Consider the following 6423-nt stretch of genomic DNA (forward strand, 5'->3'; position numbering starts at 1 on the left):
TCACACGAGCGATAACGTTTGATTTTATCAACTAGTTGCACAGTGCAACAACTAGATGTCGCTTTCAACCGAAGATAGTACACGAAATTTCCAATACGTGTCGCAACCAGTACCGAACTTTCTATTGCATAGGGTAAAGCTGTGACATCTAGTGATAATTTACCAAACTATCCACTCACGCGATGCGCTCCTCCAACCGCAAAATGGCGGCTATTTGGTTTCGCAAAATAGAAAAGGGTTCAGTTTAAATACAAGTTTTTATGAATAAAAATTATTATTCTGCATTGCTAAATAAATACCCTCCGTACTACCAACAAACACATCTCAAATAAAATGCAGTAATACACCGCATATACTGCACTTAAAAAGCACTAATGTAATTTTTGGTGTACTTGGATTTATCCAATCCAAGTACACCTCATATTTATATGATAATATTCCGTTTGAGTGGTTCTAACGTTTACCATGAAATTACTCCTTAAAGTATAGTTTATAAACATTTATATTCAGGGTAAACTTAAAAAACGCTACTTACGGTATGTTTTCAATAAATAAAAACCGAAATCACCAGCCCAAACAATAACACACACGATTGTCGTGACGTATTTTTGAAGTTGTTTATTTTTTTAAATGACAGACCCAGGCATTAAAAACTTTATGGTTTGCTAGAGTAGTTACCGAAATAGCAATTAATATTAGTTATTTTACCTATTATAACTTCGATATCCGATAAATCGGTATAAAATCATCACCGGCACCTCTAGGTGTGGTATGCGTCTACGGCTGCATGTATCGCGTGAGCGGTTAGATAACTAAGTATTGCTAGCAGACTCAAGAGCGCACAAAAAGAAAAAAATTACTACACGATGTGATAAATGTAAACAAAAAATAAATGGTAGAGAATTTCTAGTTTGTGTAAATTGTGACAAGATATATGATTTAACATGCGCAAATGTCTCATCTCAAAGGTTTCACCTGATGACTACAGATATTAAAAAAGCCTGGAAATGTGAATCATGTTGGTTGGATTTTCATAAAAAAAACGAAAAAGTTACAGATCGCTAAAAAATCGTCATAAACGTGTCTACTGAGAACTCTTTTAGCTGTTTAGATGACGAAGAAACTGAGATATCATCAGACTCAATTAACTTAAATAGAAGCTGCCTCTAGATCTTGCCTTGAAAGTGATTTACAGGACTTAAAAACTGAAATAAATAGCAGCGGAAAACGAAATTATTAATTTGCTTAAGGAAAACGCGACGTTACTAAAACAACTACAAAAACGGGAATTACAAAATAAACAACTTAAGCAAATATGCACAGAATATAGCATATAGAACACACAGAATATAGAACAGCAAACATACTTTTACTTCCATTAGTCGTTCGTCGACTCAAAAAAAGAATTAAAATAAATTTAAAAGAAAAACTTAGCATTTTTTAACTTCAAAGAGTATATAACAATAAACACTACTCCCCGCAAGATGGCGTTACTAGTTCACCAAAATTGCTAGGTACATTAATTACTGGCCTGACTACGCCAAAACACGATACTCGACATATTCAACACAATATGTGTATTATTAGCAGTATAATAAAAGAAACAAGGTATATATAAATGTAATAAAAGAAACAAGGTTCTAACGACAGCAACATCTACCATCCAGAACACAAAAATTTGCCATTACTTGACACCAAATGTAGGACTTCAGCAGCTACTGACAAATTTAGAGAAGAAAGTGAATAATTATACACTGTATGACTCATGCGATATAACAATAGGGGAAAAGGACCAACCAGTATAGACTATAAAATTTTAGTGAATATGCTCAGGACTGAACTGTTAAAAATTCAAGATACCAATGTGTTCATATGTTTACCAACTTTCAGATACGAGTTAAATACAAGCTTATTATTTAACGAGCGGGTTAACACATGTAACAATTTACTCTATCGTGACAATTTGACTCATGAATATGCTTATGTACTGGACTCGAACAAGAATCTTACGTACGATTACCGCATATTACTACGATATTAATACGATTACTGTTTTTAAGGGCAATTTGAATAACATAGGTCTACGCCAAAATTTAAAGATTTAAGCTTGTTGATAAATGATGTTTGTGACTCCTCCTCTTTTTTATAGATACTTATTGCAATTTTCGAACCATGCATCAAAACATAGCGGGTTTCTTAAGCAAAAAGAACATGTTGTAAATCACATTATCAGACCTAGAGACTTTTCAGTGGACAACCTTTTAAGCAAGCTTCCATGTTATGGGCTTCCCACTGACCTTTGCAATTGGATCTCGGATTTCTTGAGTGAACGTTCCATTCGAGTGGTCTTAGAAGGCTACTCTTCCGAACATATGGCGATAGTTCCTCAGAGTTCCGTACTGTCTGCAACTCTCTTTCTGCTGCATATCAATGATATGTTAATTCCAGGTACCTTTGCGTATGCTGATGACAGCACAGTTGTAGATAGATCCTTGACCAATGCAAAGGTCAGAGGAGAGGAAATCCAGTCTTGTCGAGAGTCCATGGTTAGCCGTTTAGATTTGACGCTCAAGGCAGTCTCCGATCGGGGCGATGCCAATCTAGTCAAATTTAACGCTACCAAAACGCAGGCGTGTTTATTCTACACTAAACGGAGTCCCTTTTGAGTTTATTCCGACTTTTCGTGATATATCCATACCAATAGCCGACCGTCTCCAGCTACTTGGAATGGACCTGTCATCCAATCTAAACTTCGGCAGATACATTGAATCCATGGCCAAAAATGCAGCCAAGAAGCTTGGCATCCTTTCCAGGGTGAGGCATGACTTCACACCGGGACAGTTGCTGAAGCAACTGAAGCTGTATCAAGCACAAGTCTGGTCGTGTATGGAGTACTGTTGCCACCTTTGGGATGGCTCTGCTACATATCAACTGGCCACCTTGGATTCCATTGACAAGCGTGCCAAGAACCTTATAGGTGACTCGGAATTAGTAGAGGCAAAGCTGCAGAGCCTTGAACACTGCCGTAAAGTTGCCTGCTTATCGGTATTTTACAGGATATGTCACGGAGAGTGTGCGATGGAATTACACGATTTAATTCCGACTTTCCCTTTCTATCATCGGGGGACTAGGCGTAGGCTTGGCTTCCACTCCTATGTTGTGGATATTCCAAAGATTCGCACGAAGCTTTACGCTTCCACATTTATATGACGAACGGCTATGGACTGGAATTCCCTGCCTGCAGACTTGTTCCCTGAACGTTATAACTTGGACTTTTTCAAGGCGAGAGTGAATGGGCATTATCTAGGTATGCATGCTCCATTGTGTGTGTGACCTCATCGTCACTTTCCATCAGGTGAGATAGAGGTCAAATGCACACTTACATTAGAATAAAAATTAAAAAAAGACACAAAATAGAAAGACGCTGTATAAAACCTACACAAAAATTTTGAAACGGACTATCATTACCGCTCAAAAGTATTGTAGTAATAGATACATGGTCAATGCTAAAAATAAAAATGAACTTGGAACATAATAAACAACAAGGACAAACATTTACGTGACAAACATTTTATTGAACACATTACCGTAAATAAAATTAAGATTGAAAATCCTCGAGAGATAGCATCTGAGTTTAATATTCATTTTTTAAAATTTAAACTTATCGACTACGGACCCGGTACAAGATAGTAACGATATTTTTTACCAAAGGTTGTAACGAAAAACGTTACATACCCTTTTTTTCTACGTAATCGGTTAAACGAGCGCTAATGCTCACGCGTGGATTCTCTGCGGCTCGCATATAAAAGGAGTTGCGACGGCGTCCGCGCCACATTTCTCACGAGCCAGCATCGCCTACGCGCGCTCCTAAATACTTAAATTGCAAATATAAATCCGCATTTCGGCAACTACGACAATTGCTTTTGATATTAACAACTTGTGAGTATAAGAAGTTCCCGTATTCGGGTGAGTATTCCAATACCACACCACTTATTTTCGTAATTCGCTATTTTTGTAAAATGGCGGTCGCGGAATGTGCATTCGTTAATTACGCGGTTCCTGTACATCCATAGGTCGAACAAATACGTTCCCTTACGGCTGGCAGCAACAATCCAGCAGCCAGTTATTTAATTTTGACGAATCCGCGTAATTAACGAAGGCACATGCGATGCCACGCGGTTTTACGCGACTTGACCTTTTGAACTTTCCTTTTAGTCAACGTGTCATTTCACAATTGTATTTATTTCGTTTTATTTAGCTTTGTTCTTGCTTGTGGGTGCCTTCTGCCTACCCACAAGTACTTAACCTTTTTTATTTTTCAGTTTAAATTCCGTTGTGATTTCTCCCGGCAGCAGGATTAATACGTAAGCGTTCCCTCATTGGGTAAAGCATTCCTTAAGCTGCCGGGACGGAATCGCAACGGGCGCGTGCACAGCAGCGCAGTATACCCGCACTGTAACATGTTACAGGAACTCCGTTAGGGTTTAAAACCCTCGGCCACTACGTGGCCAACACCATCTACAAGCGACGCGCGTCGTGCCTGGCAGCCGCAGTTCCGGGTTCACTTCCCGTCGGAGCCCTTCTTCAACACCTTCCGTCTCCGACACGACAAGGCGCCGGCTATCTACATTCCAGCCGGCCTTTACCCAGGGGAGTGCATAACCCCGGGAGTGCTAACGATCCGTACCTTAAGGCCGGAGCCCACGTAATCATAAATTTTTATGTACCCTGGGATTTATTCATTTTTTTATTAAAATAGTTAACCGCCCTACCTTCTTTTATTTTCACCCTTATTAGGGAAAGGTAGGGAACCCAGGTTACAAGGTGCATGAGTCAAGTTTGTTTTTATATCCCACAAACGAAGCGGAAATAAAAACTTTAATAAAATCCCTCAACAACACGAATTCTACCGGCTACGATGACGTGTGCACTAAGGTTTTTCGTGTGCTGATGAACTATCACCATTACTGGCATACTTGGTAAACCTGTCCTTCACGGAGGATACATTTCCCTCGTCTCTTAAGATGTCCATAATAAAACCGCTGTTTATGAGAAGCAAAAAGACCATTTGGGAAACTACAGACCTATTGCACTTATATTTGTAATATCAAAGTTTCTTGAAAAGGTAATGCATAAAAGAATTACGGCTTTCCTATCAAAGTACAACATTATTAAAGTAGAGCAATTTGGATTTGAAAAGGGAAAATCTACCACACAGGCATGTTTCAGGGTAATCAAAGATATCTCAACTTTTGCAGATAAGAAAGTACCCGTCTGTTCTGTTTTATTTGGCATGAGTAGAGCTTTCGATTGCGTTTGCCATAGAACTCTACTATCCAAATGAGAAAGATACGGTTTTCGTGGCCAGGTGCATAACTGGATAGCGAGTTACCTTAGCAACAGAACTCAGTGTGTGGAGGTAGTGAAGTTTTTTTTTATTTTTTTTTATTTATTTATTCATGGAAAACCAACAGCTATAAACATTTAGTGAGAAACAGCAATAAAAACATAAAGCCAATTACAGGTTTTCACTTATAGCTACAAGTTAGTTAAACACGAGCATTGGACTAATAAAACTAATAAATACAGCAATCTCATACGTGTGTCAACAACCACATGTTAAATAATAATAATGAGATTGAGACCCACAGACCAGAGTTTAAAGTTAATAAATACGGTGTGCCTCAAGGAAGTATGTTAGGTCCATTGCTGTTTTTATTGTATGTTAATGACCTCACTGAAATAACAAAATATCCAAGCACTCTTTTTGCAGATGACACATCAATCATTATTAATAAGAATTCTGGCATAGATTATGATGATTATGATTATTAAATATTTTTATATAATGCTTTGCCTGCAGCTATCGCAGACTTACCTATAAAGATATTTAAAAAAAGTTACTTGATTTGCTATGTGATCTGTGTTTATACGACATCAAAGATTTTTTAACAGTAAAAAGAAATTGACATTTTTTTTGTATTTGTAATTTTGTTTATATTTATACTGTTCTTACTTCTTTGATATTGTTTAATTTATGATTTTATTGCTGTTGCTATTTATTGGCATTTTTACTTAATTTTATATCACATTGCTTATTTGACAAATTGTATAATTTTAATTTATGACATTATTTAACTTCAATTTATTTTAATATTTGCGTTCCAGTATCTGGTGCAACACATGTTCTTGACACCTTGTATAATAATATCTTTTCTTACCGTGTTTGCCTGCCAATAAATATTTCATTTCATTTCATTTCATTTCATATTAAAATAGGCATGCAATTTCATATGAAGCTAAGTATTTGTATTTTGTATTTGAAGGTAAGTAAAACTCATTTTTTAAATGTATATTTCATTAAATAGACATCTCAATATTGTTTACATTTAGTTACGTGCTTAAACAAATGAACTATGTAAT

General features: G+C 36.9%; 1 long non-coding RNA gene across 1 annotated transcript; it reads left to right on the forward strand.

Moving 5' to 3' along the window:
• The first annotated feature begins 3719 nt into the window (after positions 1-3719).
• LOC113235441 lies at positions 3720-4748 on the forward strand. The gene is made up of 2 exons (XR_003310866.1): positions 3720-3966; positions 4470-4748. It is a non-coding gene; the product is annotated as an uncharacterized LOC113235441 (long non-coding RNA).
• The last annotated feature ends 1675 nt before the right edge of the window (positions 4749-6423 follow it).

The sequence above is a fragment of the Hyposmocoma kahamanoa genome, unplaced genomic scaffold (genome assembly GCF_003589595.1).
Source record: "Hyposmocoma kahamanoa isolate Upper Pololo Valley unplaced genomic scaffold, ASM358959v1 87, whole genome shotgun sequence".
Taxonomy (NCBI): Eukaryota; Metazoa; Arthropoda; class Insecta; order Lepidoptera; family Cosmopterigidae; genus Hyposmocoma; species Hyposmocoma kahamanoa.